The 11,575-nt window shown below is 43.5% G+C and overlaps 1 long non-coding RNA gene across 1 annotated transcript in view; it reads left to right on the top strand.

The window, feature by feature from the left end:
* LOC309885266 overlaps positions 1-9,049 on the top strand; it is a 95,468-nt gene extending 86,419 nt beyond the window's left edge. The window contains exon 13 of the long non-coding RNA XR_014318770.1: positions 8,071-9,049. This is a non-coding gene — a long non-coding RNA (uncharacterized lncRNA). The remainder of the gene's footprint in view (positions 1-8,070) is intronic.
* Positions 9,050-11,575: the final 2,526 nt, after the last annotated feature.

Raw genomic sequence — 11,575 nt, 5'->3', positions numbered from 1 at the left:
AAAAGGCAAGTCTTGTATATTTTAATATTCTGCCATAATTTAATTTGTTTATACATTTGTCGTTCTTAAGTACAATATCTAAATAATCCCAGCCCCAAAGTTCTGACTTGAGTGAAACAAAATTCAAGCACTGAAATTGGAATTGCTATGCTTGTATGAAGCTCCCAAAATAAACACTTCCTTAAAAAAACATCCAGGAGCAGGTGAGTTCTCCAAATTTTAGAAAATAAAAGTATGTCTTTAGATGCCTTGTTAAAGATGTGGATAGCTAAGTTAGCCAACTAGCCAACTGCAATTGAAAATTCTCTAGCTACATTAGTGAAATTTATTTCATCTGTTCAACAGTTAAGAAGTCTCTTTTTTCTTCTTTTTTTTTTTTCTTTTTTTTTTTTTTTTTTTTGTCTGGATAAAGAAAATGGGTACCTGAGAGAGCCTTGCATTTTGCAAAGATGGTTAGAATCTCTGTATGCTCAGATGATGTATTAATTCATACTTTCTGAGGTAGGATGTACAGTTTTGCACTTTTTCCACCTTTGTTCATCTTGGTACTGTTCTATTGCTGCCACAAAAATGATGTGAAGCCAGCACGCCTCACTCCCTGTTTGGTCAGTTAAGTAAGGTGAAGAATATCCCCATGGGAATTTTCTGGTCTTACATCAGTTGCCAGAGGATTCAAACATGGCCACTTGAAAACCTTACCAGCTGTGGGTACCCCACCACCTGCCTACTGTAATCATTCTGGTTTTGAATATAGGGTGAAACAGTGACCATTCATGCAGCCATACAGAAATCCCACCCAAAAAGATCTTTCTCTGCCCTCTAAGAATTAATAAATCAAATTCTTACCTCTTGTAACACCAGGTGGGTGTCTTGCACCCTGGCAGCTGGTCAGTACTGCAAAACACAAAAGGCAATTCCCTACTTGATGCTGCACATAATTCCAGAGTGAAAATGTGCAGATGTCTTGAAAGCAGATTTAAAACTTGAGCTGAGAAAATGAGTCCACTCATGGAAATGAGCACTGGAGGCACAAAGAATGCTGTGGTACATAAGGGCACCATCTCCTTCCTTCAAGCCTGCAGACCCCATACACTTACCTTCAAGCTTTCCGCGAAGACAGGGCAGACTTGCTGCAGGGAGATTATATACGATCTCATTTGCAGATGCTACAGATGCCTACTCTTTCTTCGGTCAAAAAATTTTTGGCAAACCTTCTTTGGTAAAGCATTGTCTGGCAAACTGAACTAAGGGCATAATTGTCATTTGACATGACTAGATATAATTAGAATATTTTGATGTCTTACTGACTATATGAATACATCTTCTATAAACAATCTGACAAGGGTGTTAAGGAGGGAATCTGGACTAGTCAAAGCACTTAGAGAACTTGGATGCAGGACTTATTGCTGACTTTCCCACCGACTCAGTGTATGACCCAGAGAGGATTGCTTGGTATGTGTGTGCTGCAGCTAACCCAGCAATACAATAGATAAAACAGGATGTTAAAAGATAAATTAGCATTTTCAAAAGCTTTGGCAGTTGTGATGGTAAAATCCTGAAGGCAGAAGTGCAGGCATAGAACTGGTTACAAGGGTTAAAAATACGGCAGCATGTTCAGCCACAAGCCACAGTAGTGAGAGACTTGGTCCTAATCAGGTTTTTAGGCTAGTGTCTCTGAGAGAGATGTGAGGCAGCTTCAGAAGTATCAGGAAGAACACACACTGGGTCGTGTGCATTTGTGCCTCTGTACATGCTTCAGATTGTAAAATTTGAGAGACTATCCAAGAAATGTTTTTGTGACTTTATGCACCAACTTGTACTGTAGGAGAAGTTACAGCCTCCTGAGACTTCTGGTGCAATTAGGTCAGTGCCAGTGAGCAAGAGATGCTCCATTCTTTTGCCAAAAACCTTTAAGCTTATCCAGGTGTTACCTGCCTATAACCCAAGGAAAAATAACTCTGATCTAGCAAAAGGCCCCCACAGCTTTTTTCCTACCTTCCAATGACAGAAAAATCCCTCTAGTCAGTCACACCTATAGAAATAATTAGACACATACACACATATTTCACCTCAGCATGCAGTCCCAGATGCTCTGTGCCTGATACATCCTTAGTCCAGCATTCCCATCTCATTATATATGGCTTCCACACATTCACACAGTCCAAAAAAAACCAGTGTTACCTATACTAGAGTACTGGTGTTGGCAGACATGCCCCTTGAGTGCTGATAGTGTGGGAAAGAGAGATTTGCTGGAAGTCCTGGAAAGTGACTGATATAGGAAATTGGCGTTGTCATGTAAGCTGCTTTAAAGATTTCAGCATTGTCAGATTTCAACAAACTTTTCTCCTGGTCATTGGCACTTTGGTCATTAAAAGATGTCAGTGGGTAATATGGGACAAGGTTAGAAAAATGATTCATGGGATCTGATGGAACACCCAGCATCAGGCACTGCTCTGTGCATGAAGGCCTTTTCCAAGGAAGGTTCTGCACTGTAGCACTCACATTTTGGGCATCTGAGCCCAAGCCTGGAGCCCAAACCCAGTCCAAGCCAGGGTGCTGGGTTTCCAATTGGTGCCCAACAACACAGTGGTTATAGGTCCTAGCCATGGAGGGGACAGGAGGGTCTTGGCAGCTCAGAGCACAGAGTTCAGAAGACCTCATGCAAAGAGCAAGGTCTGGGAGGAGCAGAGATGGCTAAGAAGCCTCACCCAGGGAGAGCTGGGGGCTTGCTCCCCTCAGGTTGAGGTGGGAGCTCCAGTCTTCCATTTCAAGGGAAGCTGTAACATCTGCACTGTCAAGGCAGCATCCCGTGGCAGCAGCAGGTGAAGTACTGGTAGCTGCTGTTGCTTTCCTATGAGGCCCTGCTCTCAGCAGTAGGTAGCAAACCTGTTTTATGCAGTGCTGTCATGCTGGGACAAAGTGTCCATCCTCAGGATGTGCCTGTGTCTCCAGGATCTGTTTGAGAGCAGCTGAGTGTCTTAGGCTAGATGCCTGATTCTGGGGACAGAAAATGTTGAATTTCCAGTTGCCAATGACAAATCCAGTCTCTTCAGTACAGCTCTTCTGTGTTTTTCCTGTTGGGTTGCCCAAGTTGTGGACCCAGCTGGCAGGAGTGAGGCACACAGTCAGGCAGCAGTAGGTGTGAAGTCAGCCAAGGGAAGGCCTGGCTTGAAGAGGAAGCAGCTAGCAAATGTACACATCTTCAGTTGTTGATAGCCACTCAGCAGTGATTTGTACATTGAATTTAGTGTCCCTACATCCCTATAACGCATATTTAGAAACCTAAAGCCTTTTGTGATAGTGGTCCAAATCTCAGAAAATGGTTATGAACCAGGGCATGGAAATGAAGGAGACAGTCTTGTCTAGATGGCTTTTGAATATCCCCAAGGATGGAGACTCCACAGCTTCTCCGGGAAACCTGTTCCATTGCTGAGTCACCCTAACAATCAAAAAGATTCTCCTGATGTTCAGATGGAGCCTCCCGCATTTCATTTTGTCCCCATTGTCCCTGTCACTGGGCACCACTGGAGAAAGCCTGGTTTTCTCTTCTCTACATCCTTTGTTCATATATTTATACATTGTAAGATACTCTCCAAGCCTTTTCTTTTCAAGGCTGAACAGTCCACCTCTCTCAGCCTTTCCTCATTGCTGAGATCCTCCAGTACCTTCATAATCTTTCTGGCCCTTAATTGGATTCTCTGCAGTATGTCCATGTAGTCTCTTGTAGTGGAGAGCCCAGAACTGCACACAACAGTCCAGGTGTGGCCTCACCAGTGATGAGTAGAGGGGAAGGATCACCTCCCTCAACCTTCTGTGACACTTCTTATGCAAACCAGATGACCATCCTCCTTCTTTGTGGAAAGGGCATGTTGCTGGCTCATGCTCAAGCTGGTTGTCCACCAAGACTCCCAGGTCCTTTTTTGCAAAGCTGCTTTCCACTTTCCAGCTGTTCAGTCCCCAGTATGTACACTCGCCTGGGGATGTTTCTCCCCAGGTGAAAGACTCCATCCTTCATCTGCATGGTTGGACCCAGTATTGACCCCTGTTTTTTAACTAAGTAGTACCTATTTGTGCACATACATAAATAGTATAGAGAACACTTTATGTTAAATGGGCCTGAGCAACTGCAGAATCAGAAAGACTTCAGGACTCCTCTGGGACTCTGAGGTAGAAGTGACAAGGAAGAGGGAGATAAACATTCATGTAGACATCAGTTCTTGAAGACAAGGGAACACATCTTTGAATGACAGTCAGTTCACATATTTGTACTAAAATATCTTCAAGCAGTACCTCCTCTAACTTTTGGTCATGTAAGTATGGATCTTTCAAGCAAACTACTGCATAGTTCTACCACACCTAAAAGGATGAAGTCACATCCTTTCTGATCTAAAGATAACAGGAATGAAGCCACTCTTTGGTTAAGGTATTATCATAGTTTGCATTGTCTGAGTGCACCGATGGTGAATCGACAAAGGTGAATTCCCAATAGCTCTTCAAATTTACTTCCAACCTGTTTGTCTTTATGTATTTGCTGAAGTTTTCAGTGTTTTACCATTTCTTAAACAGTCCTAAGAATTGTCTGCAGGAACTGGTTCTGTGCAGATGGAGCAACAGGATCAACTTAACATCCACTTAGTTAAGTGAAGCCATGCCTGTGGTAATGAAGAGCTTGATTTACTGACAGAAGCCAAAGTCAAACAATTTCCTTAGCATGTGTTAGAGCTATTAAGGAGGTAACTTCCAAGAGAGAATATCTCTTTACCAAGGAACCTTGCAGACAGCAGAATGATACAGTATTTACACAAGAGTTTGGAAGGTCTGGGTTATTCTACACAACGTACATTGACACAGAGGACAACATCTCATGAAGAGTCTTGAAACCTGTTATCATAAAGGGGTAAATGACACCATCTCTGGTTGAGGAGAATGGGAATTTGCCTCAAAAGTCCAGAGCTCAACCAACCGTAGGCACTGGTCAAGGGAAGGAAAGCAACTGACTGTCAGGCACATATGGCATAAAAAGAGTTCTTGAAGATTACCTGTAGATGAAAAACATAAGCCTTCAAAGGAGAACTCAGAAAACTGCAGGCAGTCTCATCCTACAAGGAATGGGAATGCTACCAGATTGCTCAGAGCATAGAAGAATTGCAGGAGTTACTTACCCACCTAACTCTGTATCAGGTGTTTGAGGTCCTCCTTTAGCAGAACACTTCTGTGTGCATATACAAATCTACAGTGCAGCTATGTATACTGACATCTGCTCAGAGATGCAGAAACTGTTCTTACCATAGATTCGTAATCTGATTTTTGTACCTATCACAAGCATTAACGTATATCCACATTAATAACACTTCATTAATATCTCAGTACTAGTATAAAGCCAAATTTAGCATAATGTGGTTATGGTCATGTGGGCTTTGTTTAATATCTTGGAGTGAGCCATACCCTGAAAGGGGATTCATATCAATCAAGACTCTGAAGGTTTACTGAAATCTAGCAAAATTGATGTCATATTACTGAACTTCTGTAAGGCCTTTTACATGGTCCCACATGTGATCTCCAGATAGAGGGAGATGGATTTGAAGGGTGGACCATTCAGTGAATTGGCTTGAAGGCCACACCCAGAGTGTGGGTCAATGGCTCCATGTCCAGGTGGAGGCCAGTGATGTGTGGTGTCCCTCAGGGGTCTGTCTTGAGACCGGTACTGTTTAATATCTTTGTCAATGACATAGTGGGATCGAGTGAACCCTCAGTAAGTTTGCAGATGACACCAAGCTGAGTGGTACAGTCGACACAACAGAAGGAAGGAATGCCATCCAAAGGGACCTGAAGAAGCCCGAGAAGTGGGCCCACTAAACTGAATGAGGTTCAACAAGTCCAAGTGCAAGGTGTTGCATGTGGGCTGGGGCAATCCCAGACATGACTACAGACTGGAAGAACTCACTGAGACCACCCCTGCAGAGAAGGACTTGGGAGTTCTGGTGAAATAAAAGCTTGACATATGCCAGCAGAGTGTTCTTGCAGCCCAGAAGCATCCTGGGCTGCATCAAAGGATGAGTGGCCAGCAGGGGAGGGAGGTGATTGTCCCCCTCTGCTCTGCCCTTGTGAGGCCCCACTTGGAATCTGGCAATCAGATCTGGGGACCCCAGCACAAGAAGGATGTGGGGCTGTTAGAGCAGGTCCAGAGGAGGGCCACAAAGATGATCAAGGGGCTGGAGTACCTCTCCTATGAAGAAAGGCTGAGAGCTGGGTCTGTTCAGCCTAAAGAAGAGAAGGCTCTGGAGAGACCTCATTGCAGCCTTTCCATACTTAGAGAGGGCTTATAATAAAGATGGAGAGCAAATTTTTCTCAGACAGGTAATAATAGGACAAGGGCTACACAAAGATGGTGAAGGGACTAGAGGAGAAGGTGTATGAGGAGTGGCAGAGGTCACTTGGCCTGTTCAGCCTCGAAAAGAGGAGGCTGAAAGGAGACCTCACTGCAGTCTACAGCTTCCTCACAAGGGGGAGTGGAGGGGCAGGTGCCTATCTATTCTCTAGTGACCAGCAATAGGACCCGAGGGAATTGTGTCAAGCTGAGGCAGGGGAGGTTAGGCTAGACATCAGGAAGAGATTCTTCACCAAGAGGGTGGTTGCACACTGGAACAGGCTCCCCAGGGAAGTAGTCACTGCACCAAGCCTGTTGGAGTTTAAGAAGCATTTGGACTGTGCACTTAGTGACATGGTCTAAAATTCTGGGTAGACCTGTGTGGTGCCAGGAGTTGGACTTAATGATCCTTATGGGTCCCTTCCAACTCCGGGTATTATATGACTCTATGATTCTAAGGGGGAATGGTTTTAAATGAAAAGAGGGGAGATTTAGGTTAGATGTTAGAGAAAAGTCTTTGCTCAGAGGGTGTTAAGGCACTGGAACAGGCTGTCCAGAGACGTTGTGGATGCTACATCACTGGAGGTGTTCAAGACAACATTGGATGAGGCCTTGGGCAAGCTGATCTAGTGGATGGCCACCTGTACTGGGTCTGGCTGGGATGGAGTTAACTTTCCCTGCAGCAGCCCATACTGTGTTGCGCTCTGCATATGTAGCTCGAACAGCATTGGTATCACACCAGTGTTGTGCCTGTTGGCAATGTTGGCAATGTTGGCACAGCATCAGAACTCCCTCCAGCCCCCCAAAAGCCAGCAGGCTAGGGATGGACAAGAGGTGAGGAAGGAACATCACCAACCAAAGGGATATTCCCTACCATATGATGTCACACAGCAATGAAAGGTGGAAAAAGGAAGGAGCGGGGAGGGGTGGGCTCTCATTGTGAAAATGTCTGTCCTCTCAAACAACGGCTACATGAGTTGAGGCCCAGCTTTGAGGATGTGGTCAAGCATCACTCATTGGTGGGAAGTAGAGAGTAATTTCTTTCCTCTGTGCTTCCACACAGCCTTTTCTTGGTTTGTTTGTAGTTTTGTTTGTTTGTTTTTCTCTTTAGTTAAATTATTTTTGTCCTTTTCTTCTTCCCATCCTTTTCTGAGGAGGGGGATTGAGAGAGCAGTTCTGGTGGAGTTCAGCAGCCTAGCAAGGTAAAAACACCACATGGCAGAGGGATTGGAACTGGGTGATCCTTAAGGTCCCTTCCAACCCAAACCATTCTATAACCCTATGAAAATTCCCCAAGATCTTGTGTACAGAGATGTAGCTCTCATGCTGAGAACTCTTTGCATACTGAGTTCAGCTAAAGCATATGTATTTCACATTAAATAGTTCTACCTTCACCATGAAGCAGCCATTATAGCTGATACCAGGTGTGTCTGCTTACTGTTCTGTCAGCTATACCATAATACAAAGATAATCCTTGTAGCTTAGACCAGCAGGGGTGCAGGGGCCTGACAGTATTCAGCATTAATAATGCATTGCTTCGCAAACTAAATTTCAAGGTTATTCTAACAACACCTCTAGAAGAACAAGCATTTTAAATTGTCTGAATAAGAAAACACTTGTGTGAGTGTCATGATGCAAAAGGAAGAATGCAAAGTTGCCTGCCAGTCATTAATTTTCTGTCAATCCTGTTTCCATCTCTGCAGGGCAAGACTCTTCTGCGACCAGAAGCAAACCACAGCACAGTCAAAAGAGAAGAGGCAACCTGAAAGCAATCTCTGGATTCAGACTGTCCTGCACAGCAACGTGATGTGGGCAAGGCACTAGTGTGCTGACATTTTCCATGGAGGAGAGAGGATTCAGGCGTACTGAAAATAGATCCCTCTTGAGATGGAGATCAGGCAGCTGCCTCACTTTCTGCCAGCCCTTAAGATATGTTATTTTCTTCTCCTGAGCTCAGTGGCTGCTGAGAGACAAAGAGTGAGAAGATGCCTTTTAGATGGGCAACTAGACTGGAGTGAGGATGTGGAAGAACCTACATACTGCCAAACATTGGCTACTGAGAACCTCCCTTCCACTCCCATTTAGTGCAGTTGAGCTTACGAGCTGGAAACATGCAAATACACCTGTATGACAGGTACATATGTAAAATTTTAATTTCTAAATTAAAACGTTGCAGTATCACAAGCTTCAACTATTTACAGCTTTTTTTAGCTGCATTGACTTTAACCTTATTGAATCAGTCTCACCTGACTCCTCTTTCCCACCAACTTTCCCCACATGCTTATTTCACAAAGACCAGATCACTGTCTTCCTGAGGATTTTTTCCCCTGCAGAATACATATTCGACTGAGAGGAATTCAAGAAGCCCACTCATGATGACACAAAATTCAACTTCACCAAATTTGTGAATGACACTAAATAAGACAGAGTAGATGATATGACAAATGACAGAGCTTCATTCCAAAGGGACATTATGAAACTTTAAGAAAGAACATTAAGACTGGATCAACAAAAACCTTATGAAAATCATTGCAGGAAAGTACAAAGCTCACGTCTGGGAAAAGAATAAGCCCCAGGTGTCAGTACAGGCTGGGAACTGACTAGTTCAGCAGAAGCCTTGTCAAAAAAGACTTGGAAGTTATGGTGGATGCCCAGAAGAATAATGAGTGCTCTTGCTGCAAACATGACAAAGTACTGGATGATGTTAAAAGCATGTTCAGCTGATTGTAGGAAACCATTAACCCTCTTGCTTGGTACCGGTGGGTTGTCATCTGAAATGGTTTGTCCACTTCTGGGCTCTCCTGTTCAAAAAGGTTGTACACTAATGGGAGAAGGTGCAGCAGAAGGCTACCAAGATGATCTAGAAAATTAGTCCTGTGAGGAGATTTTGAGGGTATTTAATCTGAGGAAAAAAGGTCTAAGTTTCATGAGGGGAAGTTACAAGTACAATGTTCCAAACTTTTCTCATTAGTAGACAATGTAACAAGGGATGATGATCACATACCACATCTGGAGAAGCTCCAGTAAGTCATTAGGAAAATTCTTCACTATTAGGTAATGCTGTAATGGCACAGGCTACCCAAGAGAGGTGGCTGAGCCTCTGTCCCTGAGGCGTGGCTAATCAAAGCCATGGCTAACCTGACTGATATCAGCAAGACATCTTGAATTGGGAGACTGAATAAAAGCTCTCCAAATGTCCCTTTACAACAGTATTTCTGTGGCTCTAATGTAGCGGTTCCCTCTCTTTATCCAGTCTTTATCTCTTTATCCAAGTGGACAATAGCTCAAAGCTGGGCAGATATCTGCAGCTTCATGTCTTGTCATGAAGATTTTCCCTGAGGTCTGAAAAAAAACCTCAGCTCTTTGTCAACATCAGCTCTGCTGGAGTCAACTATTGGGCATGAATCTTTCATCTCTCTGCAGATCCGTGTGGATGAGTGCACATGGGTGATAGGATTCCTCTTCTACCTGTAACCATATGAAAGTGAGTGATGACTAGCTCTGAGATACTCTCCTGGGCCACCTTCATAGTTAAAAGAGAAAAACAGATAACTCCAAAGGACAGTTAAGAAACCTACTTCAGCTTAGCTTCTTCTGGAGGAGTTCTTTTCTCTCCATTGACCATAGAAGGGAGATTGCAAACCTAGTACCTAGTACTTACTGAAGTATGGAAGATTAACCCCAGCATGGATTTCTTTGTTTGATCCAGATACCTTCTTATCACACTGACCTGATTCTGTGCAAGGCAGCAGATCTAAACTCTCACTGTGAATTTCAGATGATATGGAAATATAAAACAAGCCACCTTTCAAAGACAACTTTTCTTAAAAACTTCTGTCTTGTATTTGAGCAAAAATTTTAAATTCAGATTAGGCAGTACTCGGAAACTGTCACATCAGTGAGGTTCTGCCCAGCTCCCCACTAGGGACAGTGGACATGAAAGAAGCAAAACTTTCATGATGAATATTTGTGCATTTCTTATAGGTCTTGCATCATCATCTCCAGAAGCAAGAGTGATATTGGGATTTGGAGTTCCCTCCTATATTCCTATTCTCTATTTAACTGAAAAATGTGGAAACCCACTGAGTTCACTGCTGTTCTACTATCCACCTGTAATGTGATCTATGCAGTTGAGTTACATAATCTGATATGAAGGCAGTCAAACACAGAGGCAAGGGGATCAAAGTAGATTACTTTATCATCTCAGAAAACCTCCACAGCCTCTCAGAGGCTTGCAATTGGTTCTACAGAAACACAGTGTAAAACCTTTTACCTTATGGCACTAGGAGAAAGAATGAATTAGAATGATTTATCAACCACTGTTGTTCAACTGGGAGAAGGATTCTCTTCCCTCTTTGGCTGCAGGAGTAAGGCAGTAGAAAACATCTCCCTATGTCCCCATCTCCTGTCTGTTCTATGTGAAGAAAGGTCTCATATGCGACACCAGTGTTACTTTTGTGTTGGAAAAAGCAGTGATGCCATCAAGACATGGCTCTAGTCATTTCTTTAAAACCCTTCCACGCCCCGCCCACACCATCCTTCATGTCCAGTTGAGCAGCAAATCTTTTAACAGGAACAAACTCAGTAAAAACACCAAGAAATGTTCCCTGAATTTTACCATTTACTCAGCAACATGCTCTGTGCTAGGATGTGTCCTGTCCTCCATCGCAGAAATACCAACCAGTCTGCAGAACTCTGGGGAAAGGAGACAGTGAGCACACTCATCCATACAGGAGCATTAGAGGAAAGAGGATGAGGCAAAGCCGTGGCTCTCATTGACATTGCACAGCTTGGTCAGTCCTGTCACATTTCCTTGTACACCTTCAATAGGTTATCTCCAACCAGCTTCTGCCAGGGAGAGAGTTTCTCGATTGGGAGAGTCTGGATTCTACTTTTGACATCTGTGATGTAGACATCACAAAGCTAAGTTGAAATTAAGTCAACTGAACATTTTAGGTACTTACTGATGATTACTCTACCCTGCTTCAACCTAATCAGCTTGCTGGATGACTGGTCTCCAGAGTCTCATAAAACATGCCTCACAACATAGAATTTATATACATATTATCAATGTTTATATATACATCAATGTTTGATATGTTACCAACTGTCTCTAGATGCCATCATACAGGTGACAGAATCAGTGGCAAGCAGCTTTGTCTGGACTTGCTTCTGAAGTTAGAGTCCTCTCATAGGGACCAAATGGGA

Source organism: Aythya marila, assembly GCF_965140915.1.
Source record: "Aythya marila genome assembly, chromosome: 18".
Classification (NCBI taxonomy): domain Eukaryota; kingdom Metazoa; phylum Chordata; class Aves; order Anseriformes; family Anatidae; genus Aythya; species Aythya marila.
Note: the sequence above shows the minus strand (reverse complement) of the source record. Positions and strands in the feature narration are given on the sequence as shown.